Below are 27,516 nucleotides of genomic sequence, written 5' to 3' on the forward strand. Positions count from 1 at the left end.
TACCTATGTCGGTATTGAAGAATCAATCAGAGTTTCTAAATATTTCGCCGAAGTTACAGGAAGCCACATAAACTGGGGTAAATGCCTCGGCTTCTGGCATGGATATTGGCCTTCAACACCAGAATTTTTCGCAGCCATTAAATGGACAAGAACGCCAGTTAAATATCTTGGAGTACCGCTCGAGTCATACAAAAGTACTGACGAATATTGGACACAGCAAACGAAAGAAATTAAAGAAAAAGCGAATAGGTGGAATGCAACTTATCTGTCCATGTTTGCTAGGGCTACTGCATGCAACTGGTTTTTTGTGTCTAAGCTGTGGTATGTGATGCAAGTGCTGTACTGTTCCCGGGTCAATGTGCAAAAATTACATCGGGTGTTTGCAATACTTGTGTGGGGGTCTAGCTGGGAAAGGTGCAGTCGCACAAATTTGTTTAGACGGGTGAAGTGTGGAGGCCTTGGGCTAGTACATCTGTTTATCAAGCAGTTAGTAAATAGGTTTTTCTTTTTTCGTGAGACAATAGATCCTTTCCTACTAACAGTGTGTCAAACAAGACTAAGTAGACTGTTGCCCGAGTTTGTTGTGAGCACCCATGTTACCCCAGGGGCTGTGCAAGGATACATGAAAGAAGTAGTGGCCAGCGTGCGGTTTTTGTGTGTTCGCTTTTCAACTGACTACCTGTGGTCTGTTGGAAAGAAAAAACTGTACAAAGATTTATGTGACACGATGCTCCCCGTCCCACTGTACAGAGTGCTATATACAGCACGCAAGGGCCAGAACGTACTTAAACGAGCAAAAAAAAATGCCAGCAGCTCCAAGTGCGAAAACGTTCTTTTTCAAATTACACACTGGAACACTTCCTGTAAGAACCTTCCTAGAGGAGCGTGGGTTTTATATGCCTTGGGGATCTCACTGTCTAATCTGTAAGAAACCGGAAACTATCGACCATGTTTTCCTGCACTGTTGGGAAGTTTATTTTTGGGACGTATTACAAAGGACAATCAAAAAAGAGTTTCCGTTAGACCCTCATGGTATCAGGTATTTGGCAATAGAGAACGAGGATGGATTACCTTTCGATTTTATCATGATGACTGCCTTGCACAGTATATGGCGCTCTAGAATGGCTGGATTTCATTGTGACCCAGACAGAAGACCAGCAAGAGAGTATTTTAAGGAAAGCATCTCGAGATTACTTGAGGTAGTAAGAACAGACGAATGTGTACCTTTGTGGGTAGAAAGGGTTGAAGCCCTACTGACCAAGAAGGAATTCTAGGATGCGATGTGTTGTAGTTATGATTTAAGTTTTTTTTTGTATTGTATGTAGTGAATTGTAATATATCTTAGTAACCCGTTTGTGAAGTTTACCGGAAATAAAGAAAAAAAAAGCTTGTGGTGTAGTGGTTATTACATCCGCCTAACACACGGAAGGCCCCAGGTTCGATCCCTGGCAGGCACAAGAGCATTTCTTTTTTTAGTTTCAATATACGTCATTGAACAAAGACTCATTCATGAGAGCTCTGCACAGCTGTGCTTGTGGTGTAGTGGTTATCACATCCGCTTAACACGTGGAAAGCCCCAGGTTCGATCCCTGGCAGGCACAAGAGCACTTCTTTTTTACAGTTTCAATATACGCAATTGAACAAAGGCTCATTCGTGAGAGCTCTGAACAGCTGTGCTTGTGGTGTAGTGGTTATCACATCCGCCTAACACGCAGAAGGCCCCAGGTTCGATCCGTTGCAGGCACAAGAGCATTTCTTTTTTATTTTCAATATACGTCATTGAACAAAGACTCATTGATGAGAGCTCTGCACAGCTGTGCTTGTGGTGTAGTGGTTATCACATCCACTTAACACGTGGAAAGCCCCAGGTTCGATCCCTGGCAGGCACAAGAGCACTTCTTTTTTACAGTTTCAATATACGCAATTGAACAAAGGCTCATTCGTGAGAGCTCTGAACAGCTGTGCTTGTGGTGTAGTGGTTATCACATCCGCCTAACACGCGTAAGGCCCCAGGTTCGATCCCTGACAGGCACAAGAGCACTTCTTTTTTTACAGTTTCAATATACGTAATTGAACAAAGGCTCATTCGTGAGAGCTCTATACAGCCGTGCTTGTGGTGTAGTGGTTATCACATCCACTTAATACGCGGAAGGCCCCAGGTTCGATCCCTGGCAGGCACAAGAGCATTTCTTTTTTTAGTTTCAATATACGTCATTGAACAAAGACTCATTCATGAGAGCTCTGCACAGCTGTGCTTGTGGTGTAGTGGTTATCACATCCGCTTAACACGTGGAAAGCCCCAGGTTCGATCCCTGGCAGGCACAAGAGCACTTCTTTTTTACAGTTTCAATATACGCAATTGAACAAAGGCTCATTCGTGAGAGCTCTGAACAGCTGTGCTTGTGGTGTAGTGGTTATCACATCCGCCTAACACGCAGAAGGCCCCAGGTTCGATCCGTTGCAGGCACAAGAGCACTTCTTTTTTCACAGTTTCAATATACTTCATTGAACAACGACTCATTTGTGAGAGCTCTGCTCAACTGTCCTTGTGGTGTAGTGGTTATCACATCCGCCTAACACGCGGAAGGCCGCAGGTTCTATCTCTGGCAGGCACAAGAGCATTTCTTTTTTATTTTCAATATACGTCAATGAACAAAGACTCATTGATGAGAGCTCTGCACAGCTGTGCTTGTGGTGTAGTGTTTAGCACATCCGCCTAACACGCGGAAGGCCCCAGGTTCGATCCTTGGCAGGCACAAGAGTACTTCTTTTTTACAGTTTCAATATACGTCATTGAACAAACGCTCATTCGTGAGAGCTCTGCACAGCTGTACTTGTGGTGTAGTGTTTATCGCATCCGCCTTACGCGCGGAAGTACAAGGTTCGATCCCTGCCAGGCACGAGAGCATTTTTTTTACAGTTTCAATATACGTCTTTGAACAAAGACTAATTCATGAGAGCTCTGCACAACTGTGCTTGTGATGTAGTGGTTATCACATCCACTTAACTCGCGGAAGGCCCCAGGTTCTATCCCTGGCAGGATAAGAGCACTTCTTCTTTACAGTTTAAATATACGTCATTGAACAAAGGCTCATTCGTGAGAGCTCTGCACAGTTGTGCTTGTGGTGTAGTGGTTGTCACATCCGCCTAACACGCGGAAGGCCCCAGGTTCGATTCCTGGCAGGCACAAGAGCATTTCTTTTTTTTCAATATACGTCATTGAACAAAGGCTCATTCGTGAGAGATCTGCACAGCTGTGCTTGTGGTGTAGTGTTATCACATCCACTCAACACGCGGAAGGCCCCAGGTTCGATCCCTGACAGGCACAAGAGAACTTCTTTTTTACACTTTCAATATACGTCATTGAACGAAGGCTCATTCGTGAGAGGTCTGCAAAGCTGTGCTTGTGGTGTAGTGGTTATCACATCCACTTAATACGCGGAAGGCGCCAGGTTCGATCTCTGGCAGGCACAAGAGCACTTCTCTTTTACAGTTTCAATATACGTCATTGCACAAAGGCTCATTCGTGAGACCTCTGCACAGCTGTGCTTGTGGTGTAGCGGTGGTCACATCCGCCTAACACGCAGAAGGCACAGGTTCGATCCCTGGCAGGCACAAGAGCCCTTCTTTTTTTTGCAGTTTCAATATACGTCATTGAACAAAGACTCAATCGTGAGAGCTCTGCACAGCTGTGCTTGTGGTGTAGTGGTTATCACATCCGCCTAACACGCGGAAGGCCCCAGGTTCGATCCCTGGCAGGCACAAGAGCGTTTCTTTTTTTAGTTTCAATATACGTCATTGAACAAAGACTCATTCATGAGAGCTCTGCACAGCTGTGCTTGTCGTGTAGTGGTTATCACATCCGCTTAACACGCGCAAGGCCCCAGGTTCGATCCCTGGCAGGCACAAGAGCATTTTTTAGTTTCAACATACGTAATTGAACAAAGGCTCATTCGTGAGGGCTGTGCACAGCTGTGCTTGTGGTGTAGTGGTTATTACATCCGCCTAACACGCGGAAGGCCCCAGGTTCGATCCCTGGAAGGCACAAGAGCATTTCTTTTTTTAGTTTCAATATACGTCATTGAACAAAGACTCATTCATGAGAGCTCTGCACAGCTGTGCTTGTGGTGTAGTGGTTATTACATCCGCTTAACACGTGGAAAGCCCCAGGTTCGATCCCTGGCAGGCACAAGAGCACTTCTTTTTTACAGTTTCAATATACGCAATTGAACAAAGGCTCATTCGTGAGAGCTCTGAACAGCTGTGCTTGTGGTGTAGTGGTTATCACATCCGCCTAACACGCAGAAGGCCCCAGGTTCGATCCGTTGCAGGCACAAGCGCACTTCTATTTTCACAGTTTCAATATACTTCATTGAACAACGACTCATTGATGAGAGCTCTGCACAGCTGTGCTTGTGGTGTAGTGGTTATCACATCCACTTAATACGCGAAAGGCCCCAGGTTCGATCTCTGGCAGGCACAAGAGCACTTCCTTTTTACAGTTTCAATATACGTCATTTAACAAAGGTTCATTCGTGAGAGCTCTGCACAGATGTGCTTGTGGTGTAGCGGTTATCACATCCGCCTAACACGCGGAAGACCCCAGGTTCGATCCCTGGCAGGCACAAGAGCACTTCTGTTTTTACAGTTTCAATATACGTCATTGAACAAAGACTCAATCGTGAGAGCTCTGCACAGCTGTGCTTGTGGTGTAGCGGTTATCACATCCGCTTCACACGCGGAAGGCCCCAGGTTCAATCCCTGGCAGGCACGAGAGCATTTCTTTTTTTAATTTCAGTATACGTCATTGAACAGACTCATTCATGAGAGCTCTGCACAGCTGTGCTTGTGGTGTAGTGGTTATCACATCCGCCTTACACGCGGAAGGCCCCAGGTTCGATCCCTGGCACGCACAAGAGCACTTCTCTTTTACAGTTTCAATGTACGTCATTGCACAAAGGCTCATTCGTGAGACCTCTGCACAGCTGTGCTTGTGGTGTAGCGGTTATCACATCCGCCTAACACGCAGAAGGCACAGGTTCGATCCCTGGCAGGCACAAGAGCACTTCTTTTTTTACAGTTTCAATATACGTCATTGAACAAAGACTCAATCGTGAGAGCTCTGCACAGCTGTGCTTGCGGTGTAGTGGTTATCACATCCGCCTAACACGCGGAAGGCCCCAGGCTCGATCCCTGGCAGACACAAGAGCGTTTCTTTTTTTAGTTTCAATATACGTCATTGAACAAAGACTCATTCATGAGAGCTCTGCACAGCTGTGCTTGTGGTGTAGCGGTTGTCACATCTGCCTAACACGCGGAAGGCCCCAGGTTCGATCCCTGGCAGGCACAAGAGCGTTTCTTTTTTTAGTTTTAATATACGTCATTGAACAAAGACTCATTCATGAGAGCTCTGCACAGCTGTGCTTGTGGTGTAGTGGTTATCACATCCGCTTAACACGCGGAAGGCCCCAGGTTCTATCCCTGGCAGGCACAAGAGCATTTTTTAGTTTCAATATACGTAATTGAACAAAGGCTCATTCGTGAGGGCTGTGCACAGCTGCGCTTGTGGTGTAGTGGTTATTACATCCGCCTAACACGCGGAAGGCCCCAGGTTCGAACCCTGGCAGGCACAAGAGCATTTCTTTTTTTAGTTTCAATATACGTCATTGAACAAAGACTCATTCATGAGAGCTCTGCACAGCTGTGCTTGTGGTGTAGTGGTTATCACATCCGCTTAACACGTGGAAAGCCGCAGGTTCGATACCTGGCAGGCACAAGAGCACTTCATTTTTACAGTTTAAATATACGTCATTGAACAAAGGCTCATTTGTGAGAACTCTGCACAGCTGTGCTTGTGGTGTAGTGTTTATCACATCCACTTAACACGCGCAAGGCCCCAGGTTCGATCCTTGGCAAGCACAAGAGCACTTCTTTTTTACAGTTTCAATATACGTCATTGAACAAAGGCTGATTCTTGAGAGCTCTGCACAGCTGTGCTTGTGGTGTAGCGGTTATCACATCCGCCTAACACGCGGAAGGCCTCAGGTTCAATCCCTGACAGGCACAAGAGCACTTCTTTTTTACAGTTTCAATATACGTAATTGAACAAAGGCTCATTCATGAGAGCTCTATACAGCCGTTCTTGTGGTGTAGTGGTTATCACATCCGCTTCACACGCGGAAGGCGCCAGGTTTGATTCCTGTAGGCACAGGAGCATTTATTTTTTAATTTCAATATACGTCATTGAACAAAGACTCATTCATGAGAGCTCTGCACAGCTGTGCTTGTGGTGTAGTGGTTATCACATCCGCCTTACACGCAGAAGGCCCCAGGTTCGATCCCTGGCATGCACAAGAGCACTTCTTTATTACAGTTTCAATATACGTCGTTGAACAAAGGCTCATTCGTGAGACCTCTGCACAGCTGTGCTTGTGGTGTAGCGGTTGTCGCATCCGCCTAACACGCGGAAGGCCCCAAGTTCGATCCCTGGCAGGGACAAGAGCACTTCTTTTTTTACAGTTTCAATATACTTCATTGAACAAAGACTCCTTCGTGTCACTTTGCGCAGCTGTGCTTGTGGTGTAGCGGTTATCACGTCCGCCTAACACACGGAAGGCCCCAGGTTCGATACCTGGCAGACACAAGAGCATTTCTTTATTTAGTTTCAATATACGTCATTGAACAAAGACTCATTCATGAGAGCTCTGCACAGCTGTGTTTGTGGTGTAGTGGTTATCACATGCGCTTAACACGCGGAAAGCCCCAGGTCCGATCTCTGGCAGGCACTAGAGCACTTCTTTTTTACAGTTTCAATATACGTCATTGAACAAAGACTCATTCGTGAGAGCTCTGCACAGCTGTGCTTGTGGTGTAGTGGTTATCACATCCGCTTTACGCGCGGAAGGCACCAGGTTGGATCCCTGGCAGGAACGAGAGCATTTCTTTTTTTACAGTTTCAATATGCGTCTTTGAACAAAGACTCATTCGTGAGAGCTCTGCACAGCTGTGCTTGTGGTGTAGTGGTTATCACATCCGCCTTACACGCGGAAGGCCCCAGGTTCGATCCCTGGCAAGCACAAGAGCACTTCTTTTTTACAGTTTAAATATACGTCATTGAACAAAGGCTCATTTGTAAGAGCTCTGCACAGCTGTGCTTGTGGTGTAGTGGTTATCACATCCGCTTAACACGCGGAAGGCCACAGGTTCGATCCCTGGCAGGCACAAGAGCATTTTTTTAGTTTTAATATACGTAATTGAACAAAGGCTCATTCGTGAGGGCTGTGCACAGCTGCTTTTGTGGTGTAGTGGTTATTACATCCGCCTAACACGCGGAAGGCCCCAGGTTCGATCCCTGGCAGGCACAAGAGCATTTCTTTTTTTAGTTTCAATATACGTCATTGAACAAAGGCTGATTCGTGATAGCTCTGCACAGCTGTGCTTGTGGTGTAGCGGTTATCACATCCGCCTAACACGCGGAAGGCCTCAGGTTCAATCCCTGACAGGCACAAGAGCACTTCTTTTTTACAGTTTCAATATACGTAATTGAACAAAGGCTCATTCATGAGAGCTCTATACAGCCGTTCTTGTGGTGTAGTGGTTATCACATCCGCTTCACACGCGGAAGGCCCCAGGTTTGATTCCTGTAGGCACAGGGTCATTTATTTTTTAATTTCAATATACGTCATTGAACAAAGACTCATTCATGAGAGCTCTGCACAGCTGTGCTTGTGGTGTAGTGGTTATCACATCCGCCTTACACACAGAAGGCCCCAGGTTCGATCCCTGGCATGCACAAGAGCACTTCTTTATTACAGCTTCAATATACGTCATTGAACAAAGGCTCATTCGTGAGACCTCTGCACAGCTGTGCTTGTGGTGTAGCGGTTGTCACATCCGCCTAACACGCGGAAGGCCCCAAGTTCGATCCCTGGCAGAAACAAGAGCACTTCTTTTTTTACAGTTTCAATATACTTCATTGAACAAAGACTCCTTCGTGTCACTTTGCGCAGCTGTGCTTGTGGTGTAGCGGTTATCACGTCCGCCTAACACGCGGAAGGCCCCAGGTTCGATACCTGGCAGACACAAGAGCATTTCTTTATTTAGTTTCAATATACGTCATTGAACAAAGACTCATTCATGAGAGCTCTGCACAGCTGTGTTTGTGGTGTAGTGGTTATCACATGCGCTTAACACGCGGAAAGCCCCAGGTCCGATCTCTGGCAGGCACTAGAGCACTTCTTTTTTACAGTTTCAATATACGTCATTGAACAAAGACTCATTCGTGAGAGCTCTGCACAGCTGTGCTTGTGGTGTAGTGGTTATCACATCCGCATTACGCGCGGAAGGCACCAGGTTGGATCCCTGGCAGGAACGAGAGCATTTCTTTTTTTACAGTTTCAATATGCGTCTTTGAACAAAGACTCATTCGTGAGAGCTCTGCACAGCTGTGCTTGTGTTATAGTGGTTATCACATTCACTTAATACGCCGAAGGCCCCAGGTTTGATCCCTGGCAGGCACAAGAGCGTTTCTTTTTTTTGTTTCAATATACGTCATTGAACAAAGGCTCATTCGTGAGAGCTCTGCACACGTGTGCTTGTGGTGTAGTGGTTATCACATCCACTTAATACGCGGAAGGCGCCAGGTTCGATCTCTGGCAGGCACAAGAGCACTTCTTTTTTACAGTTTCAATATACGTCATTGAACAAAGGTTCATTCGTGAGAGCTCTGCACAGCTGTGCTTGTGTTGTAGTGGTTATCACATTCACTTAATACGCCGAAGGCCCCAGGTTCGATCCCTGGCAGGCACAAGAGCGTTTCTTTTTTTAGTTTCAATATACGTCATTGAACAAAGACTCATTCATGAGAGCTCTGTCCAGCTGTGCTTGTGGTGTAGTGGTTATCACATCCGCTTAACACGCGGAAGGCCCCAGGTTCGATCCCTGGCAGGCACAAGAGCATTTTTTTAGTTTCAATATACGTAGTTGAACGAAGGCTCATTCGTGAGGGCTGCGCACAGCTGCGCTTGTGGTGTAGTCATTCTTTCGTCGGCACTCACGCGCGTCGGACGCAAGAATCATGTGCTCCGTAGGAGCGGCGTTTGCGGCACATACTAGCCGCGGTAACAGGATGACCGAAGACCAAGACGCAGGATATGAGATTATTTTGCCACCACTGCCCCTGCCCAAGGGACGCGTCGCGCAAAACACCGTGTTTTTACACGGTGATGTGCGTGGCAGACCGTATCGAGTCGAAGATTTCCGAGACGCGCTCGGACCTACAGGACTGCTGCCGGAGGTGTTGGCACTGGGGGCCTACCAGATAAATCATGTCTGGGCAGTCACCATGAACAACGCGGACGCTACGAAACGCTTGCTGGATGTGAAGGAGTTGAAAGTCAAGGGCCGACGCTGCATCATCGTAGACCCCCAGGATCAGCAGGTGCGGCTGCGTCTTCATTGGCTGCTGTATGGCGTCAACGATGAAGACGTGCGAACGGCGTTGGCGGCTTATGGGAGGGTCGTACAAGTCACAAGGGAGCATTGGCGTGTTCAGGGTGTCAGCGACAAGGGTTCAACCACACCTACTGTGCTTCTTAAGCTCAAGAGTGGCGTGAAGGTTGAAGATCTCCCCCATCAAATCAGGGTGGCTGGTGAACTGGCACTTGTGGTTGCACCTGGTCGGCCAATGCAGTGTCTGCGCTGCCAAAGTACCGGACATGTTAGAAGAGAGTGTAAGGTACCCCGATGCTCGCGTTGTCGGCGGTTCGGCCACAGCGAAGACGCGTGCATGCGCACGTACGCATCGGCTATCGGATCAGCCGAAGGTGACGACACAGCAGAGTTGGTGATGGACGTGACCGAGGTTGAAGACGCGGCGAAAGGTGCAGGTGACGCGGTGAACCCTGAACCTTCAACAGGTACAGTTACACCGACTGGTGGTGATGAGCCAACAGCCAAAGCAGACATAGCATCTGGGGAGGTGGTTACTCAAGAGCCAACCGGCCAAACCGAAGAAGGCTTTACAAGCACCTCATCGAAGGAGCCTGAGCCGGTGGAATTAACCGAACTTCCAGTGTCGTGCGAGAGCATCAGTGGTGGGGCGCCAAGCAAAAGACCCCGCGAGCAGTCTGCAGGACGGCGTGAGGCGTCCAGCGAAAAGCAAGAAGAGGGGCCACCTGCGAAGGCGACTTCGTTCAGACGCAGCAGCACAAGGCTGCGTCCCAACCCGACATCGGACAATCACTGGCCACCTTTGTCCTCCAGTGGCACGGGTCCACCTGGAGGCTCCGAAGATGTCTAGCTCTATGCTAGACGCTGAAGGTAAGCATCATGCCCCGGGCTAACTTCTTAACTGTGTACCGAAACTTTGAGTAGTGAAACTTTGAGCTGTTGCACCGAAACTTAGAGTGGCAACGTTAAATGTTCGAGGTCTCGCCGCCAAGCGGAAACAGAGCCAAGTCTACAGGCTACTTGTGGATCATGATCTGGATGTACTTGCTGTACAAGAAACAAAAGTAGACGGTGAGGAGGAGACCCGGGGCATGGTGCTGAGGTTTACGGCGCGTTACCACGCAATTGTAACTCAAGCAATAGGCACTTCTGCTGGCTGTGTTTTGTTCATTAAGAAGTTACCGGGTCTGGTAGTGCAAGATACTTTCTCTTGCCCGTCTGGTAGATTGGTTTCCTGTGATTTTGTATTCAATGATTGTCAGTGGCGTATAGTGTGTATTTATGCACCAACCATTTGCGAGGAGCGATCAAATTTTTTTTCAAGCCTAAAGCAGCCCTTCACTTTGGAAAGGAAATATGTATTACTGGGTGATTTTAACTGCGTCCTCAATGGGCGAGATCGAGCAAATGGACGCGCCAATTACGATAAAAGTTGTAGGACGCTAGCGGACGTAGTTACTCAATTCGAGTTAGAAGACGTGGGCAGCTGTATGGAAGGAACGCGGGAGGTGCGTTTCACACATTTTCAGGGGAATAGCCATGCGCGCCTTGATCGCATTTACGTGTCGCTAGAATTAATAGCCCACTGCAAGACATATGCTGTTTGCCCAATACACTTTAGCGATCATTGTTTAGGTAAATGTGATATGGGAGAGAAAACACAAGGTGGAACTTTCTCATGGGAGCTGTGGAAGATGAATTCCACTTTGATCACTGACGAATATTTCTTAGATCAGGTTATGAACTGCATCAATGAAATAAAAAAGGGTGATGGAAATAAACTTGCAGAACAATGGGAAGAGTTCAAGCAGCAAATGAAAATAACAGCTATTGATCGTTCATGCGCATTGAGTTATGAAAAGAAAAAGAAAGAAAAAGAACTCCGAAAGACTTTGGAAAGACTAGTAGACTTGGAGTGCAGACAACCGGGAGAGTATAAAATTGACATACGCAACATTAAGCAGAAACTTGCACTACATGACGAGGAACGCTACCGCGGTGCACTCGTCCATGCTAGGGCCGAGGTTTTAGCGGCTGGAGAGACGCCAACCAAAAGAGCGTTAGGGGTGGAGAAAACGAACGCTCGACGGAATCATATCGAGAAAATAGAGAAGGATGGTCACGAAGTAACTGATACGGACAGCATTTTATCCGTATTTTCAAGTCATTTTGAAAACCTTTTTGCGTGTAGACAGGCAAACCTAGAAAGATTTAAAGACGAATATTTAGGACTCATGCCGCAAGTGAGTGAGGAAGTGAAAAACGCTTTGGCATTATCCATATCTGCATCTGAAGTTGAACGGGCGATTGATAAGTTAAATCCTGGGAAATCTCCAGGACCAGATGGTCTTTGTGCCAAGTGGTACAAATGTTTTAAAAGCGAATTGTCTTGCGGGCGTTTTTAACGGGCGTTTTACTTGCGGGCGTTTTTAACGAGGCATATGAGGAAAAGAAATTACCACCATCCTTTGGTGAATCGCGTACCGTTCTGATTCCGAAAACAGACGAGGTTGAAAAGCTCAGGCACGTCACAGCGTACAGGCCAATCGCACTGACAAACGTAGACTACAAAATATTAATGAAAATTTTGGCGGCCAGACTTCAGTCAGTAATAAAAGATATCGTCGGTCCACACCAAACGTGTGGAATAAAAGGTCGGTCCATAGTTACAAACGTTCATAAAATGCGATCCGTGCTCGAATGTGTTGAAACCTGTCATGCTCGTGTGGCCATACTCCAGCTGGATCTGGAGAAAGCGTTTGATTGCGTTTCCCACGCTCTTTTGTTTGCAGTATTGAAGCACATTAATGTTGGTAAGATAATTATTGACGGAGTAGCCATGGCATATCAGAACGGTAGTACGAGACTAATTATCAACAAGACATTGGGCCCCCCCATAAGAATCGAGCGCTCAGTGCGTCAAGGTTGCCCTGTTAGTCCACTTTTGTTTTGCATCTATATTGAAACTTTATGTCAGTCGATATTGCAGAATGACATCATTAATGGGTTTAGAGTACAATCTTCAAAGGTCAAACTACTCGCATACGCTGATGATGTTGCGATTTGTAGCACTACCTATGTCGGTATTGAAGAATCAATCAGAGTTTCTAAATATTTCGCCGAAGTTACAGGAAGCCACATAAACTGGGGTAAATGCCTCGGCTTCTGGCATGGATATTGGCCTTCAACACCAGAATTTTTCGCAGCCATTAAATGGACAAGAACGCCAGTTAAATATCTTGGAGTACCGCTCGAGTCATACAAAAGTACTGACGAATATTGGACACAGCAAACGAAAGAAATTAAAGAAAAAGCGAATAGGTGGAATGCAACTTATCTGTCCATGTTTGCTAGGGCTACTGCATGCAACTGGTTTTTTGTGTCTAAGCTGTGGTATGTGATGCAAGTGCTGTACTGTTCCCGGGTCAATGTGCAAAAATTACATCGGGTGTTTGCAATACTTGTGTGGGGGTCTAGCTGGGAAAGGTGCAGTCGCACAAATTTGTTTAGACGGGTGAAGTGTGGAGGCCTTGGGCTAGGACATCTGTTTATCAAGCAGTTAGTAAATAGGTTTTTCTTTTTTCGTGAGACAATAGATCCTTTCCTACTAACAGTGTGTCAAACAAGACTAAGTAGACTGTTGCCCGAGTTTGTTGTGAGCACCCATGTTACCCCAGGGGCTGTGCAAGGATACATGAAAGAAGTAGTGGCCAGCGTGCGGTTTTTGTGTGTTCGCTTTTCAACTGACTACCTGTGGTCTGTTGGAAAGAAAAAACTGTACAAAAATTTATGACACGATGCTCCCCGTCCCACTGTACAGAGTGCTATATACAGCACGCAAGGGCCAGAACGTACTTAAACGAGTAAAAAAATGCCAGCAGCTCCAAGTGCGAAAACGTTCTTTTTCAAATTACACACTGGAACACTTCCTGTAAGAACCTTCCTAGAGGAGCGTGGGTTTTATATGCCTTGGGGATCTCACTGTCTAATCTGTAAGAAACCGGAAACTATCGACCATGTTTTCCTGCACTGTTGGGAAGTTTATTTTTGGGACGTATTACAAAGGACAATCAAAAAAGAGTTTCCGTTAGACCCTCATGGTATCAGGTATTTGGCAATAGAGAACGAGGATGGATTACCTTTCGATTTTATCATGATGACTGCCTTGCACAGTATATGGCGCTCTAGAATGGCTGGATTTCATTGTGACCCAGACAGAAGACCAGCAAGAGAGTATTTTAAGGAAAGCATCTCGAGATTACTTGAGGTAGTAAGAACAGACGAATGTGTACCTTTGTGGGTAGAAAGGGTTGAAGCCCTACTGACCAAGAAGGAATTCTAGGATGCGATGTGTTATAGTTATGTTTTAAGTTTTTTTTGTATTGTATGTAGTGAATTGTAATATATCTTAGTAACCCGTTTGTGAAGTTTACCGGAAATAAAGAAAAAAAAAGCTTGTGGTGTAGTGGTTATTACATCCGCCTAACACACCGAAGGCCCAGGTTCGATCCCTGGCAGGCACAAGAGCATTTCTTTTTTTAGTTTCAATATACGTCATTGAACAAAGACTCATTCATGAGAGCTCTGCACAGCTGTGCTTGTGGTGTAGTGGTTATCACATCCGCTTAACACGTGGAAACCCAGGCAGCACAGAAGGTTGGCCCAATATTGGGGATAGATCGGCATTGCCTGGCCCATGAACGGCCCAGTTTTCACAACGTACCGCCAAGATTGGCTATGCCAGCCAAATAGAACGGCGACGTTGGACCAGCGTTGACAACGTACCCCCAATATTGGTTCTGCCAGCCGAATAGAACGGCTATGTTGGACCAGCATTAACAACATTCCGCCAATGATGGCTGTGCCAGTCTATTAGATTGGTTATATTGGGCCAGTTTTCAGAGCTTTCCGCCCATATAGGCTGTGCCGGCCTATTAGAACGGACACATCGGGCCAGGTTGTACAAGTAGCAGCCAATATGGGCGGAGCCATCCAATAAGACCGGCATTATTGGCCCGCCGTTTGAACGTTATTGCCAGCGTCAGCTGAAAAGTCAACATCACGATGTCATAATATTAGAATATAAGCCAATTTCTGCGTGTGCTGCTTTTTGGCGCTGTTCTGGCCCCAATTCACGCGCCGATTTTTCAAGTTAGAGAGAGAGTAATATATGTGCCGGGCACAATATTAGAACTATCTTTTCGTCATTAAATCATGCCCCGCCGCGGCGGTCTAGTGGCTAAGGTACTCGGCTGCTGACCTGCAGGTCGCGGGTTCGAATCCCGGCTGCATTTCCGATGGAGGCGGAAATGTTGTAGGCCCGTGTGCTCAGATTTGGGTGCACGTTAAAGAACCCCAGGTGGTCGAAATTTCCGGAGCCCTCCACTACGGCGTCTCTCATAATCGTATGGTGGTTTTGGGACGTTAGACCCCACATTTCAATCAATCAATCATTAAACCATGCACAGCTCGTTGAAATTCATAATCGTTGGTTGAAGTTGTGCAAGGTAGACTTTTTAAGTGAGAAAAAATTACCGATCAAGTTTCTCTGTCAGACGTGACGTCCGATGCGGTGCGTATGACGAAGCTGCTGCGGATACCGCTGTCTTACGCGTGCATGTAGACGTCGAATATCTGACGCAAATCTTATCGTATCATGTGTCGGGCTAGCTATCTACGCGACCTATTCGAATCTGTTTTGCGTTCACAGCACAGTACTGTTAACGGCACTTGCTGCTGCTTGACGTGTGGGAAGAGCGGGGATCGTCAGTTGCGTTATGGTGACTGAATCATACAACATATGCAGTTGCCGTGATCTAACACACAGACGCGCGTGCGCATGCACGCACGCGCTATATTCATGCAATGACCACACGAATTCCCAACAACATCGCAGCGAACGGTTGGTAAGATGTTGCGGAGTGTGTGGGCGTCGTAGGGCACCCTGTCGGTGCCCAGCTCGTTGCGAACGCGAATTTCGGCGTGGAACGCTTCTTTTTTATGTACTTTTTTTACGTGTGCCCAAAACGGTAGGCTGCGCGATACGAGAAGTACGACACACAAAAAAAGAAGAAACGTGAATGCATAGGGCAAATCGTTAATAACAAAAAAAAAACACACGCACGCTCTCGCCACTGCAGTGGCGTGAGCGTGCGTGTTTTTTTGTTATTAACGAAGCACATGTGCTTCCATAAAACATGACAGCCAAGAATGATGAAGTATTCATTTACATACAAATTACTATGAGTTGCTGAAACTCACGCAAAAGAACATAAATTTCTTTCTTGGATATTGATCGAGTGCCTTGGAATTATGCTATGTGAATTTGACACATCAACAGTGCATTATGATTCCCACCATAAGGGGCCACAATCTTGGCAAGTAATAGAAGTACTCTTCCCACCTGATGTGCACCTAACGTAAAGAGGCCTTGTTTCTCAAGTTAGCAATATATATATATATATATATATATATATATATATATATATATATATATATATATATATATATAACCACTGGAAAAATATACCAGGTGTAACACGAAAAAGGCGCACCTGCAGTTTTAAAGTTTAAAAGAAGCAGTGACATGCCAACCATCCAAAATAGAACGCCCGAGAAAGGAGCATCAATCAGTATTACAGCAGCTAAAAGCCTGCTAACAGCTGAAGGTAGTCATTCAAGCTTCCATTCAAGTATAGTGTACACTGAGAAAAGATACTGAAGATACACCATCAGCAAATGACAAAAGCAATACAGACAGAGCTTTCTCTTATAATACAAAAAGTCTTTAGCTGAGGAGGCAAATAAGTCATTGGCACACAATAAGTGCACAAAAAAAAAGCTGTCGCACGAGGCTGTCAGCGCTTAGACAACACAGGCAAAAATACAGTAGACTGAAGAAGGGAAAACCCATAGCAAAAGTTACCATACTCCTGAGTTCTTGCTTTGTGTGCAAATGAAGCTAGCGTGAAGTTGAACACTAGATTAAAGCACCACAATCAACATCTGCAAGTCATTGCTTTAGGAATAATACAAAGTACTGAAGAAGCATGCAAAGAGCATTCCTGTGAAGGCAAATATAAAAAAAGACTGAAAGCTCTGTGGCCCTGAACAAGACAACACCACAACCAATCGAAGAGCCGTTCGGACACACCAGCAGTTCTGGCCAACACTAAAAAGTCACAAAAGCATACCTTTATTGCCTTTTTTGCAAGAGAACTTCAAAAGAAATGTGCATACACCAATGCCAGAAGTATCGATGGAAGCTATTACTCATATTCAGCTCTTCATTGAAACACTGACAGAAGATACTTGTACCTGAATGCTTAATTACTTTGGTACAACTCAAGAGCGTCGACGCCAAGTGGCAAAAAAATTATGATGAAAGACTACAATGTGATCAAATGCACACGTCAACCACCAACCAAGGTCCTATGCTAGAGTGAATATCGCAAAAAGTCTTGAACGCCTAATGTCACTGGCTCATACTCAGCGTTCTCAATCAAAATCTTGACCTCCCACACAGCATATTATTTCAACAACCTGCCACCTCTCACCATGTCATGAAACAAGCTCGAGTATACACATACCCTCCTCACCGTTAGGTAGTTAGATAGCTCCACTAGTGCTTCACTCTCGGAACACATAGACCAGGGCCGTAACTAGACGGGTAGTGAGGAGGTTCTGAGCCCCTGAAGTATTTTCATGCTCTGACTTTTCGTCAACAATAGCTTAATCTGGGCAAGTTGGTTCATCGTGGTTGTGTTCTAGTAACAGTGAGAGAAGTTCAGGAAGAGACAAAAAGGACAGGAAAGAGCGCTGACTGCCAACTAAATTTTATTGAAGGTACTACGCCCCCTTTTTTACAGAGTACAAGAACAGTGCTCATGCACAACGACACATGTGAGACCATGATAATATAATCTTAACTGAGAAAAGAATACTCTCTCTCCGAATGGATGAGTGAAAGTATACTGATGCACTGATCCATGGCCTTCCTGACAAGAAAATGCTTTCACAGTCTCTCTTTCATTTCTTGTTCTTGCTTTTTTCAAAAACAGTGTTTTATGAAACATAGAACTGCACTTACATTCTTTACAGTGTATGGCCATGCGACTACCATAGCCATTCTTAACATTTTAAGCATGCTGTCTTGCTCAAACATTGGGGCATTGCCCAGTTTGTCTTATGTTTACGTTTCCACGTGTCAATAGTATCTCATACACAACATTATATTGGCATTCAGTATACCTATTCTCGTGACGAATGGTGAAATAATGGCTATTCCTGTTGCTTTTTAGTACACACACTTTTGAAAACTTGCAAGGGATGGCAAATAACAAGATAAAATCATATCGGCTCGCTATTTTCTTTATATTGTGAAACACCTTATGTATGTACGGTATAGCATGCAAAGATCTTTGGTCATTCTGTTTTTATTTTGGTCCTGTTTTGTTTAACTTGACTTTCTGCAGGAGGGTTTAGCACACGGGTGTGATGGTGCTGTTGGGATATCCAGCATCCTTTAGTCTTTTAATCTGGTTTTTAAGGCTTACCTCATCCTTGTGCTCACATGACTTCTGAAGGGTGGCCTCAATGTACGTGGTGGCAATTCCTCTGTGTAAATTGTGTAAATGTGTAATTATGTGTTATGATGTACTAAAAAAGATGTCCCAAGAATCAGAATAAGTGACAGTAGTCAAAGTTTTTGTCACTGCCTTTATACAAATACCAGTTTATTTGTTGCCCCCTGCAGTATTTTAGGGCCTTTTATATAGATAGGATGTTTTCTCACTTTTATTACATTTTTGTATTGATGATGCCATATGCTCAGGAGGTAGAATGTCGTTATGTTCTTTCTGATAACTTCTAGCTTCTGAGCAAAGATAATGTTTCAGAAAAATGAAAAAAGGCTAGCATAATATTAAGACATGGGAAGAAAGCAGAGTTTATCAAAAATGAATGCATTAGTTGGGAATGAGAAAAAAAGATGGATGACAGGTCAGTAATGTCAATTAATTTATATTAGGACACATGAAATGTAGCAGAGGGTGGCAGGTGATTAGTTCCAATGAGATCGAGAAATTATCAGCCATAATATGAAATTGGCTCATACAGGACAGGGAACATTGATTGGGCTTCCACCCTGCAGTGGACATAATATAGGCTTAACACTAACAATGAGCAAAGCCTGTGAAATTATTGCTCCATGAAATGAGCAGTACTGCACAGATTGCTGTGCTAGACTTCCCATTTTGCATGTTTTTACCAGCTTAGCCTGCTCGCTGTTCAGACACAAAGCTTCACCAGAAAAACAGTGTTATACTTGGTGAGGATAATGCCAGTGAATCCAGTGTTTTATCTACACCTTTCCTTGCTTAAGTCCTCCTCCAAACTATACGATTTTTCTTGGAAATGTTCTGCTTACAGCACACCAACCGATCAAGTGAAACAACTTTATTGGGGTCCTGCAGGACGCGCCCTAGTATGCAATCACCATTTCACTTCACGTTACAACATACTGGTGGTAAAAATATTCTCTGGCAGGGTACAGAAGTGCATGCACTGAGCTAGCTTGTGCAGCGTGGTCTATTCCAGAAAGCTGAACCTATGTTTGGTACAGAATTTTGTAACCACACGATGCTTGCACAGATTAAATGTGGCCACACATAGCAACTTCTGAGCTTTTTTATGAAATCATCTCGCAGTATCTAAAAACATTTGTTTTTTTGTTTACTTCATAGTTCCCAGTGAAATATTTCTCTTGTTCCTCTCATTGAATAATGGCATTTGGTGTGACTAAGGTGTTCCTAATGCCTCACTATGAGATCAGAAAAGTGATTCTCCTTGAAATTGTTTCACAAGCATTTCCTAAGATATTGAATGACACTGCTTGCACATGTACAAACATTTGCTAGTTTTATTGAGGGTTGATGATAAAGGGAATCAGTTGGTGCATCCAAGCCGGACAGAGATTGACTGGCCCTGAAAAGGGCCGTTTAGTTATATATCTTGCAGCTTGTTCCAGGTAGACAGGGCTTCATTCTGTAGAAATGGTAACTCATCACACTGGTTCTCCAGCATGAAGAACATAACTTGATGCTAACACTGACTCATATGTTCTGAAATGTCATAGAGGGTACATGAAGGCTGGGTACATGAAGGTTGCAGTTATACTAACTGTACAGTCAGCATGCTTGTGTGATATGTGCATAGCTGCATCAAAGCCACGTGTGAGAATTGCGTGAACAGCTGAAAATCTCAATGGCAGCATAGCTTAAGAAGTCTGTCATTCCTTTTTTGCCAGTTTCCAATATCATCCTTCCCTTTTCATGCATCTTCTTTCAATATATCTGGGGTTTTAATTCCCAAAACCACGATATATTAATGAGAAGCAAATTTTGAACATCTCGTGTTCTTTAACATCTTCACTTGTTTGCAGCGCAACACCAGAAACACAGGACAGGGAAGGAGCAAAAGAGAAAGAAAAGACGGCGCCGACTCTGAAAAAGACGGCACTGACATCATGACACGCACATGTCGTGATGTAAGCTGCCCAAAGAGTGGCCTCCCGTGAGAATAGTGAAGAATTGGGAATAGGATCTACCAGTAAGGGCTTTGTGTGCAATTCACAAACAGTGAAAAAGATCCACCAGGGGTGAACCACAGGTACATGGTGCACTCTGGTTGAGAGAGAGCAGAGTAAAACAGATGTGCCAGACAGGAGATTATAAATGGTTTTGTCTGGAGCTGGTGCCAGACCGAGCTCTGATTAAGCGTAAGGGAGTATTGAGCGCCAGGCCAATCTGATCCCACTCCTGTGATGGGGTGCAATGTGATGACAGGTGCGAATTCCATTTTCTTTTTTTTCCATGGGTTTAGGGAAATAATTTTTCAGGGATCAGATGAAAATACCTCCGACATACATAATAACATGCTTATTCTTGGGCGTAGTGATGCCTAGCCACCAGATTGGGAGAAAAAGGAATGTTTCCCGAAATGTGCAATAAAGTGTTTGGTGCTACGCCTTGACGGAAGTATATAGGTGCTTTGGAAATCGGTACGCCATTTCTGTAATCGTTAAATATGAAACTGCATGTGCCACTGCTAGGGATAGCGTGACACTCCCAGCCATTTCGGGGTAAGCCGTTTTAATCTACATGAAGATGTTAATGAGCCCGTTCTCCATCACAGCAGTAGCTGGGGCCATTCCTTCAACTAGGCCTACTGCAGCGCCAACTAAACGTCTGCATGAATTTAGTGCTAGTACCGTACATAATAATCAGCACGTGCCTTGGGTTCACTTCGATGGTGTTGTGAATTCATCTTGCGTGACAATGGTTTAAGTTGGATGCATGCCTTAACCATTACTGCAATAGGAGACCATGATTTATCGTCACGCATGGTGTTGCTTAGCTCGGTCCTCAGTGTTCGAAGCAGGTTCCGCCTTGTGAGTGCATGAGAGAGACACAAGAGTTGATTTCTGCTCTGTGTTTCTATAATTCCCTAGCCTGTATTATACAGGAAGCGGATAGTGCTGGTGTGCGTCAGCTGCCTCGGTGCGCTCTCAACCGCCTGCCTGGTAAGACTGACAGCTCATTCTATCAGCGCCTTGTCGTACTCCCTCCTCACACTGCGACATGTCCTCCACTTGGAGGACATGATGACGGAACAAGATGATACGAAGCCCAAAACCGCAATGTTTGCAAGCCACAACCCGAGCAAACAATTCAACGGTGAGGCCAGAAAATCTACCTGATTAGGCCTGGAGCAACAAGCCAGAGAGCATATTCTTGGCTGGATAGATGGATGGATGTGGCTGTACCCTTTAGATCGGGCGGCGGCTAACGTCACCTAGCCGTAATGCTTAGTGAACTAACCACTAGATTTTTTTTTCCCCTTTCAATAGTAAAGTTGGACGGGTACTTTGAAGTGAAGGGTTTAATTTTCAATCGTGCCTTGACTTTAGCCACCAATCAGATAACCTCCTTCTAGTTAAGTCTACCCTCTTAAAGTCTATTTTGCCCTCCCTGTCCCTAAACACCAGTGCTTTGAAATACTCTGCGCCATCATCTTGAACTATAAAGTGAAGGCCTTTACAGAGCATTGTCAAGTGTTCGGCAGTTTTTTCTTTCTCTTCGCACGCACTGCATATTGTGTCTACCTCTTCATATTTGGCCCGATATGTCTTGGTTCGCAATACTCCCGTCCTGGCCTCAAACAGTAGAGAACTACCCTGAGTATTATCATAGATTCTTTCTTTGGCAATTTCCTGCTTAAAAGTTCGATAGATCTCTAGTGCGGACTTCTTAATCATGCCAATTCTCCACATGTCAATCTCCGTTTCCTGCAGTTCCTTTTTAACCGATAGTTCTTTCTGGTTTGGCCACCTGCTGTTTTCTAAGTATTTACCAGTCAACTTCCTGGTTCGCTTCCTCCATTTTGTATCGACATTCTTCATGTACAAGTAGCTGAAAACCTTCCTAGCCCAACGCTCTTCCCCCATTTCTCTTAATCGCTTCTCAAATTTTATCTTTCTGCTAGCTTCCCTGCCCTCAAATGATGTCCATCCCATATAACCTTGTACCCCCCGATTTGGTGTATTCCCGTGAGCTCCTAAAGCAAGCCTACCTATTCCACGTTGCTTAATTTCTAATCTTGCTTGAACTTCTGATCTCATGCACAAGACCGCGTTGCCGAACGTCAGCCCAGGAACCATGACCCCTTTCCATATTCCTCTCACAACATTATACCTATTGTAATTCCACAGTGCCCTATTTTTCATCACTGCTGCATTCCTGTTATCTTTAGTCGTCACGCATATTTCGTGTTCCCTCAGGTACTCGGTCCCATTGCTTATCCATACGCCCAGTTATTTGTATTTATCTGTTATCTCTAGCGTGACTTCCTGTATTCTAAGCTCACTATCTTTGTTATCATTAAAAATCATGACTACTGATTTTTCCTAACTGAATCTAAAATCTAACCTATCTCCCTCATTACCGCAGATGTCCATCAACCTCTGCAAATCTTCCTTGTTGTCGGCCATTAGCACTATATCATCTGCGTAGATTAATGCTGGTAGTGCCTGACCAATGAGTTTTCCTTGTTTGACTAAAGAGAGGTTGAAGCCAAGTCCCCTTGCCTCTAATTTGGCCTCTAATCCTTGTAGGTACATCATGAATAAAAAGGGTGACAGTGGGCACGCCTGCCTAAGTCCACGTTTCACCACTGTGGGCTTGGATACCTGTTTTTCCCACTTTTTAACTACCTTGTTAGTTTTACAGATTTCCTTTAAACGATTAGTGACTCCATCTTTTACACCCAGTGTGTCTAGTATTCCCCACTAGTCCTCTTGAACCACGCTATCGTACGCTCCCTTGAATTTCTGCAGGCCGGTAGGAAGCTTCACAGCGCAGCGCCTTATCTTGTGAAACGGCGCAGCCATGCAGGCAGGGCATTCAATTCCCTCCCTATTTTTTGTATACTACTGTCCTTGTGTACATCGTAGAACACATAACAGTAATGATAGCAAACAGATCATTGATTCGGGTAGGCTTGGTGTTCTTATTTAAAATGGAACAACGAGGAAGCTGCTGAAGCTCGTGCCTGTATACAGCTGCTTTATATGGAGATGAAACTTTAACGAAAAAAAATGTAATGATAAACAGTAGGTTCATAACAAACAACATTTCTCTGAGGGTGCATGGAATATATGTCCCATGCAAGGCTATGCATTGCAGTCCTTACTGCATTAATTATGTACACGTACTGCAGGGCATGCAAGTGTATGCAGACACACGCTGACGAAATGACATTTTTTGCTACATACAAACGTGCACCGCACCAAATAAGACGCACGTGTTTGTATAGTCAGGGAACACTCGTGAATATTGATGAAATCACACAGCTGGCTTACAGTATAAAACAAACACAATTGCGAACAATAAAATGCGACGCTGTTTAAAGAGGCGGACCCAGGTTACGAGGAGAATTATTATGGCATACACACCACGTGTCAAGCTTTTGCAACATCTAAAGAGACTAAATATGGAAAGTTGCCTTTGTAAGTTAACATGACAGTACCAAATGGAGAATCCACACGAGAGAACAATTCATCGTGGGCTAAAGAATGTGTTTTAAATATTATACACAACTTTGCAAGATAATATCGACGAGTTTTACTCGTCTAGGTGTGGGAGGTGTAGGCCTGATAAAATGCGATGTTGCTTCAGAGCCTTCCTTTCGTAACATTGCAATTTTATTCAACTCTTTCAAACGCGGCATCGTAAATTTCTACTGGGTGCTCGAACACGGCAAGCAGGTCGCGGGGCAAAATCTTTGTAACATTTTATTACCGAAACAGCGATACTAGCAATGCTTGAGTTGCACTTGCTGTTTTCTAAATTGTAACCTCCTCAATCTCATCACTGTGATCAGGAAACAGAGAGGAAAAGTACAGCAGTAGTAGGTAGAGAAATATTCAATTTCAGGCCCTTTAGCAATATCATCTAAACAAATTGCCAGTTCACTGTTGAATTCTCGATGGAAACAAACAGCTGATCAGGGACGCAAGCTTGGCTTGGCACTGGCTTGGCCGTTCATACAGAGCCAAAAGCCGCTGCAGAAAACTGGATTGCGGATCGTATTGAGACAAAATATTTTATACATTTTTGTTTTCTTTGTTTAATTTCTCTAATTGCTCTTGTGATGGCGTGGACCGCGCTTCGTGATCTCATGTACCGGCGCACTGTTTTTAAGTTTAGTATGGCGCACGATAATACATGATTGCGTGCTTTAATTTAAAAAGGTTCGCGAGTATGGCAGCAACACTGCAATGTCGGGAAGAGGATAGTAGTAGAACCAGTAGCAGCTGCATGCCCGGGTGGAGCGACTGATGCCCAGATGGAGGAATGTCAACCCGATGCCTTTTGTGTTGGCCATTCTGGCAGTTCCGTCGACTTTATAGAAAGAGACGACCCCGTCGCTTGTCCTCTTCTCTTTTCCTTCGGGCATCAGCGACAACATTGACGGACGACGTGTTCGACTTCACCGTGCACGTGAGTATAGGTTGGTTTTTAATTCGAGTGAATTCTTGTTCAGATTTGCAACTTGTCGAGTTCATCCTGATCACCTTTCACCGGCAATAAGTCACATACGTGTGATATTTAGGTGAAATAAATGATAATGCACATTTTCTGCTCCATTTGCGTGACTTAGCTACACCAGGACATGTGGTAAAGCCTTTGTCGCCTAGCCACTAGCAGGCAAGATCGATCACTCGCATCCTTCAGTTCACGAATCAACGCGCCTGCCTTAAAATTAGTAAGCTGCTCGCAAAGAAATCTTACGGAGGCAATTTTGTTTTCTGTGAACAATGCACCGTAGATTTGTCTTGAATAACAAAAAAAAAAACTTGAAAAATAAATGTCGCGACCTTTTAGAAAACGCCGTGTTTAAGAGCTAGACGCGGCATTTTGTAAAAGGCTCATTAAATTCAGTATTGTTTCGTAGTTTCTGCTTGAAATTATTATTGTCTATGAATTTCATGGCCCAATCTTTTGCTTTGGCTGAAAATCTCGGCAGCAAAAACTTTGTTCAGTGTCCCTTTAAGGGCAGGTGTAGATGCCATCATTTCAGTCGCAAATCTTTTTGCTAGTCGGTCGGCTGGTTAACAATAAGGGTACTAACTAGAGTTGCAGATTTCATCAGCAACACATCGTCATGGCTTCATCAGATGCTGCATTATATACATTCTATCCTCGTTTTTAAATAGGTGTACCGTATGGTCCACTGTTACAGGAAACAAGCGAGCTCATGGACAGTGAGCCATGTGGTGCTAACTGGCAGTGAGGCTTGTGAATGGGACGCATGCGCATAGAATCGGGGTGCGCCCAGTTTTGTCTGCCATTTCTCCGCCTGTACGCATGACAGCATCGGAAAGCGCATCCGTATTTTAGCTGCGCAATTTATCTAGTCCAGTGCCTCCTGCTTCAGGGATTTCCTGTGAGCACAAACAATGCATGATTTTAATCGTTGCTGCAGTGTTTTTCAAGTTGTCACCGTAAAGCACATCATATTTTTCGCATAATGCTCGCTGCAACTAGCAAGTTTCGATGACTCAAAATGCTGTTCAGGTCTGATGTAGCACACATTTTAAGCTCGTCCTTGTGACCATGAAATATTGGTTTATTAAATAATGGAAGGCAGAGTTGGTATCAGTTTATTTACAGTGTGAAAATGAAAAGTGCGAAGGACCGTGCCTTGCAAGTAAGCCCCGAGAGCATGAGCAGAGAAGTAGCAGATGAGGATGCTCATGCGCTGCATTTCCAAATCTCACCAGCACTAATGCTTGACGGACTGCTGGCCACGCACTAGCGTGTTCTTTCTGAAACAGGACTTTGGCCCTGTAAGCAAGTTCTTGAAGGGCATAAGTAAAACGTAGAATGGGCCCCCTAAATGCACCCATCCTTGAACCATTGGGCTTATGAATTAGTGCCCTCTTAAAATACAACTATTCTGAGCTATAAATTGTGACAGAACAGTGCACGAAGTTTAAAAATGGGAAAAAAGTCTTTAAATGTCCCCTTTATACATAGTGTTCTTGTGATGTCACTTCTGCCGTTGTCGCCCTCTCCCGCCATGCCCGGGTAACTCCCTGGGTACCTACGGCAGTTCACGTGCTACAGTGCGGTTTGTTGGGGGCTCGTCATCTGTTGCTGTGAACGATGTGGAAGCATTGTGGTTTTTTGTTGTCTTACTTTAACGAGCTCATTGGATTAGGAAGGCCTCGCTCGTTCACTCGATACAAGACCAGATAATCAAGATGTGCGACACATACACCAGCCACGGCGTACACCGGCTGCCCGCCACAACCTATGAGGGCCTATTATCTTGCTTTCACTACAAATTGCCTGGCCCAAAAACAAGTGAAAGCTCAAAATCTCTCGAGCCGCAATTTTAAGAGTGGATGTGCGAAGCGCAGCTGCTCCCATCGAAAACTAGTCGTGCAGAGCTAGGCAAGTTTACAAGAGATATAATATTATGAATATATTGTCACGGCCTACGCCACCAAAGTAGCAATGCCCCCCCCCCCCCAAGTGTTTTAAACAGTGCTGATGTTGAGCTTGAGCCTCTTTGATTGCAATTTGTGGAAATAGTCGAGGAAAATATTATACAAGGCAGATAGCGACCTTGCGTGGTGTGTGCCGCGGTAATGCCAGTCATCACTTTATTTTTCGCGTATGCTTTAACACACTTTTCACTTTGTATTTTCCTTTTGTTGTACGCTAATGTACAGTGGAGTCACTGAACATGATAGAGACCGTGTATAGAATTAATTGACTAATTAAAAAAAATCCTGACGCCCAACTTGAACCGATCGGCTATACTTCAAAGTGAACTAATATTGTTTCCCATTCTTTATAGTTTGTTTCAATGCAATTCCAAATCTCTGCGATCGCCATCACGATTTTAACCGCCTTCCTCGCCATCATGATTTTAACTGCGGACAAGTTTGTATGTACAGTATCTTGGTAAGCTATATCTGTTTGCAGGTAAATACTTGGCTATGGCACTTACCCGTAATGAAGTTGCACCTGAAGATGCAAATATTGCGAAGTTTCTTCAAGTAGCTTTTGTTAATCTGCACCAGCCAAATACGCTGGTACATTTAGGAAAATCGGAATGTGCGTTCTCAATTTCAGGTTATAACTTTCAGCGAAGAAACACCCTAAGCTCTGCTCCCTCTGCGTGGACTACTAAATCAACTTGCCTCACTAGCAGCTCATAATTTCTCAAACTTGCATCGTGAGGCAAAACTAAACGGGTGCAAGCACGAGGAGACAACATGGCAGTTGTAGGCGATAGATTCGGTTGGTGCCCGGGCATGTTGGTGGCGCATTTCGGAAGTGACGAAAAGGCGCTACGAGATGCACGTGCACACTTTGTATAGTTGCTGTATTGGACAGCAAACTTTTTTTCTTATCTGAGCAGTTTTACCAAAGGAAGCTTCATCATATGGCGTGATAAATGAAGCGAATCCACAGGTTGAACCACATCATAGTC

At 44.7% G+C, this 27,516-nt stretch overlaps 32 non-coding genes across 32 annotated transcripts; all 32 read left to right on the top strand.

Moving 5' to 3' along the window:
* The first annotated feature begins 1,528 nt into the window (after positions 1-1,528).
* On the top strand, positions 1,529-1,601 carry TRNAV-AAC (transfer RNA valine (anticodon AAC)). Its single transcript has one exon. It is a non-coding gene; the product is annotated as a tRNA-Val (tRNA).
* A 215-nt stretch (positions 1,602-1,816) lies between these two features.
* On the top strand, positions 1,817-1,889 carry TRNAV-AAC (transfer RNA valine (anticodon AAC)). The gene has a single exon. It is a non-coding gene; the product is annotated as a tRNA-Val (tRNA).
* A 72-nt stretch (positions 1,890-1,961) lies between these two features.
* On the top strand, positions 1,962-2,034 carry TRNAV-AAC (transfer RNA valine (anticodon AAC)). The gene has a single exon. It is a non-coding gene; the product is annotated as a tRNA-Val (tRNA).
* A 73-nt stretch (positions 2,035-2,107) lies between these two features.
* Positions 2,108-2,180, top strand: TRNAI-AAU (transfer RNA isoleucine (anticodon AAU)). Its single transcript has one exon. It is a non-coding gene; the product is annotated as a tRNA-Ile (tRNA).
* Positions 2,181-2,251: 71 nt separating this feature from the next.
* Positions 2,252-2,324, top strand: TRNAV-AAC (transfer RNA valine (anticodon AAC)). The gene has a single exon. It is a non-coding gene; the product is annotated as a tRNA-Val (tRNA).
* A 361-nt stretch (positions 2,325-2,685) lies between these two features.
* Positions 2,686-2,758, top strand: TRNAV-AAC (transfer RNA valine (anticodon AAC)). The gene has a single exon. It is a non-coding gene; the product is annotated as a tRNA-Val (tRNA).
* A 358-nt stretch (positions 2,759-3,116) lies between these two features.
* TRNAV-AAC (transfer RNA valine (anticodon AAC)) lies at positions 3,117-3,189 on the top strand. The gene has a single exon. It is a non-coding gene; the product is annotated as a tRNA-Val (tRNA).
* Positions 3,190-3,400: 211 nt separating this feature from the next.
* TRNAI-AAU (transfer RNA isoleucine (anticodon AAU)) lies at positions 3,401-3,473 on the top strand. Its single transcript has one exon. It is a non-coding gene; the product is annotated as a tRNA-Ile (tRNA).
* A 218-nt stretch (positions 3,474-3,691) lies between these two features.
* TRNAV-AAC (transfer RNA valine (anticodon AAC)) lies at positions 3,692-3,764 on the top strand. The gene has a single exon. It is a non-coding gene; the product is annotated as a tRNA-Val (tRNA).
* Positions 3,765-3,835: 71 nt separating this feature from the next.
* On the top strand, positions 3,836-3,908 carry TRNAV-AAC (transfer RNA valine (anticodon AAC)). Its single transcript has one exon. It is a non-coding gene; the product is annotated as a tRNA-Val (tRNA).
* Positions 3,909-3,974: 66 nt separating this feature from the next.
* On the top strand, positions 3,975-4,047 carry TRNAV-AAC (transfer RNA valine (anticodon AAC)). Its single transcript has one exon. It is a non-coding gene; the product is annotated as a tRNA-Val (tRNA).
* Positions 4,048-4,118: 71 nt separating this feature from the next.
* TRNAV-AAC (transfer RNA valine (anticodon AAC)) lies at positions 4,119-4,191 on the top strand. The gene has a single exon. It is a non-coding gene; the product is annotated as a tRNA-Val (tRNA).
* A 363-nt stretch (positions 4,192-4,554) lies between these two features.
* Positions 4,555-4,627, top strand: TRNAV-AAC (transfer RNA valine (anticodon AAC)). The gene has a single exon. It is a non-coding gene; the product is annotated as a tRNA-Val (tRNA).
* A 73-nt stretch (positions 4,628-4,700) lies between these two features.
* Positions 4,701-4,773, top strand: TRNAV-CAC (transfer RNA valine (anticodon CAC)). Its single transcript has one exon. It is a non-coding gene; the product is annotated as a tRNA-Val (tRNA).
* Positions 4,774-4,842: 69 nt separating this feature from the next.
* TRNAV-UAC (transfer RNA valine (anticodon UAC)) lies at positions 4,843-4,915 on the top strand. The gene has a single exon. It is a non-coding gene; the product is annotated as a tRNA-Val (tRNA).
* Positions 4,916-4,987: 72 nt separating this feature from the next.
* Positions 4,988-5,059, top strand: TRNAV-AAC (transfer RNA valine (anticodon AAC)). The gene has a single exon. It is a non-coding gene; the product is annotated as a tRNA-Val (tRNA).
* Positions 5,060-5,132: 73 nt separating this feature from the next.
* Positions 5,133-5,205, top strand: TRNAV-AAC (transfer RNA valine (anticodon AAC)). Its single transcript has one exon. It is a non-coding gene; the product is annotated as a tRNA-Val (tRNA).
* A 71-nt stretch (positions 5,206-5,276) lies between these two features.
* TRNAV-AAC (transfer RNA valine (anticodon AAC)) lies at positions 5,277-5,349 on the top strand. Its single transcript has one exon. It is a non-coding gene; the product is annotated as a tRNA-Val (tRNA).
* Positions 5,350-5,420: 71 nt separating this feature from the next.
* On the top strand, positions 5,421-5,493 carry TRNAV-AAC (transfer RNA valine (anticodon AAC)). The gene has a single exon. It is a non-coding gene; the product is annotated as a tRNA-Val (tRNA).
* Positions 5,494-5,559: 66 nt separating this feature from the next.
* On the top strand, positions 5,560-5,632 carry TRNAV-AAC (transfer RNA valine (anticodon AAC)). Its single transcript has one exon. It is a non-coding gene; the product is annotated as a tRNA-Val (tRNA).
* A 71-nt stretch (positions 5,633-5,703) lies between these two features.
* On the top strand, positions 5,704-5,776 carry TRNAV-AAC (transfer RNA valine (anticodon AAC)). The gene has a single exon. It is a non-coding gene; the product is annotated as a tRNA-Val (tRNA).
* Positions 5,777-5,993: 217 nt separating this feature from the next.
* TRNAV-AAC (transfer RNA valine (anticodon AAC)) lies at positions 5,994-6,066 on the top strand. Its single transcript has one exon. It is a non-coding gene; the product is annotated as a tRNA-Val (tRNA).
* Positions 6,067-6,280: 214 nt separating this feature from the next.
* TRNAV-UAC (transfer RNA valine (anticodon UAC)) lies at positions 6,281-6,353 on the top strand. Its single transcript has one exon. It is a non-coding gene; the product is annotated as a tRNA-Val (tRNA).
* A 217-nt stretch (positions 6,354-6,570) lies between these two features.
* Positions 6,571-6,643, top strand: TRNAV-AAC (transfer RNA valine (anticodon AAC)). The gene has a single exon. It is a non-coding gene; the product is annotated as a tRNA-Val (tRNA).
* Positions 6,644-7,005: 362 nt separating this feature from the next.
* On the top strand, positions 7,006-7,078 carry TRNAV-UAC (transfer RNA valine (anticodon UAC)). The gene has a single exon. It is a non-coding gene; the product is annotated as a tRNA-Val (tRNA).
* Positions 7,079-7,150: 72 nt separating this feature from the next.
* On the top strand, positions 7,151-7,223 carry TRNAV-AAC (transfer RNA valine (anticodon AAC)). The gene has a single exon. It is a non-coding gene; the product is annotated as a tRNA-Val (tRNA).
* A 67-nt stretch (positions 7,224-7,290) lies between these two features.
* Positions 7,291-7,369, top strand: TRNAV-AAC (transfer RNA valine (anticodon AAC)). Its single transcript has one exon. It is a non-coding gene; the product is annotated as a tRNA-Val (tRNA).
* A 65-nt stretch (positions 7,370-7,434) lies between these two features.
* On the top strand, positions 7,435-7,507 carry TRNAV-AAC (transfer RNA valine (anticodon AAC)). The gene has a single exon. It is a non-coding gene; the product is annotated as a tRNA-Val (tRNA).
* A 214-nt stretch (positions 7,508-7,721) lies between these two features.
* On the top strand, positions 7,722-7,794 carry TRNAV-UAC (transfer RNA valine (anticodon UAC)). Its single transcript has one exon. It is a non-coding gene; the product is annotated as a tRNA-Val (tRNA).
* A 217-nt stretch (positions 7,795-8,011) lies between these two features.
* Positions 8,012-8,084, top strand: TRNAV-AAC (transfer RNA valine (anticodon AAC)). Its single transcript has one exon. It is a non-coding gene; the product is annotated as a tRNA-Val (tRNA).
* A 506-nt stretch (positions 8,085-8,590) lies between these two features.
* Positions 8,591-8,663, top strand: TRNAI-AAU (transfer RNA isoleucine (anticodon AAU)). Its single transcript has one exon. It is a non-coding gene; the product is annotated as a tRNA-Ile (tRNA).
* A 216-nt stretch (positions 8,664-8,879) lies between these two features.
* TRNAV-AAC (transfer RNA valine (anticodon AAC)) lies at positions 8,880-8,952 on the top strand. The gene has a single exon. It is a non-coding gene; the product is annotated as a tRNA-Val (tRNA).
* Positions 8,953-27,516: the final 18,564 nt, after the last annotated feature.

The sequence above is a fragment of the Rhipicephalus microplus genome, chromosome 2 (assembly GCF_043290135.1).
Source record: "Rhipicephalus microplus isolate Deutch F79 chromosome 2, USDA_Rmic, whole genome shotgun sequence".
Classification (NCBI taxonomy): domain Eukaryota; kingdom Metazoa; phylum Arthropoda; class Arachnida; order Ixodida; family Ixodidae; genus Rhipicephalus; species Rhipicephalus microplus.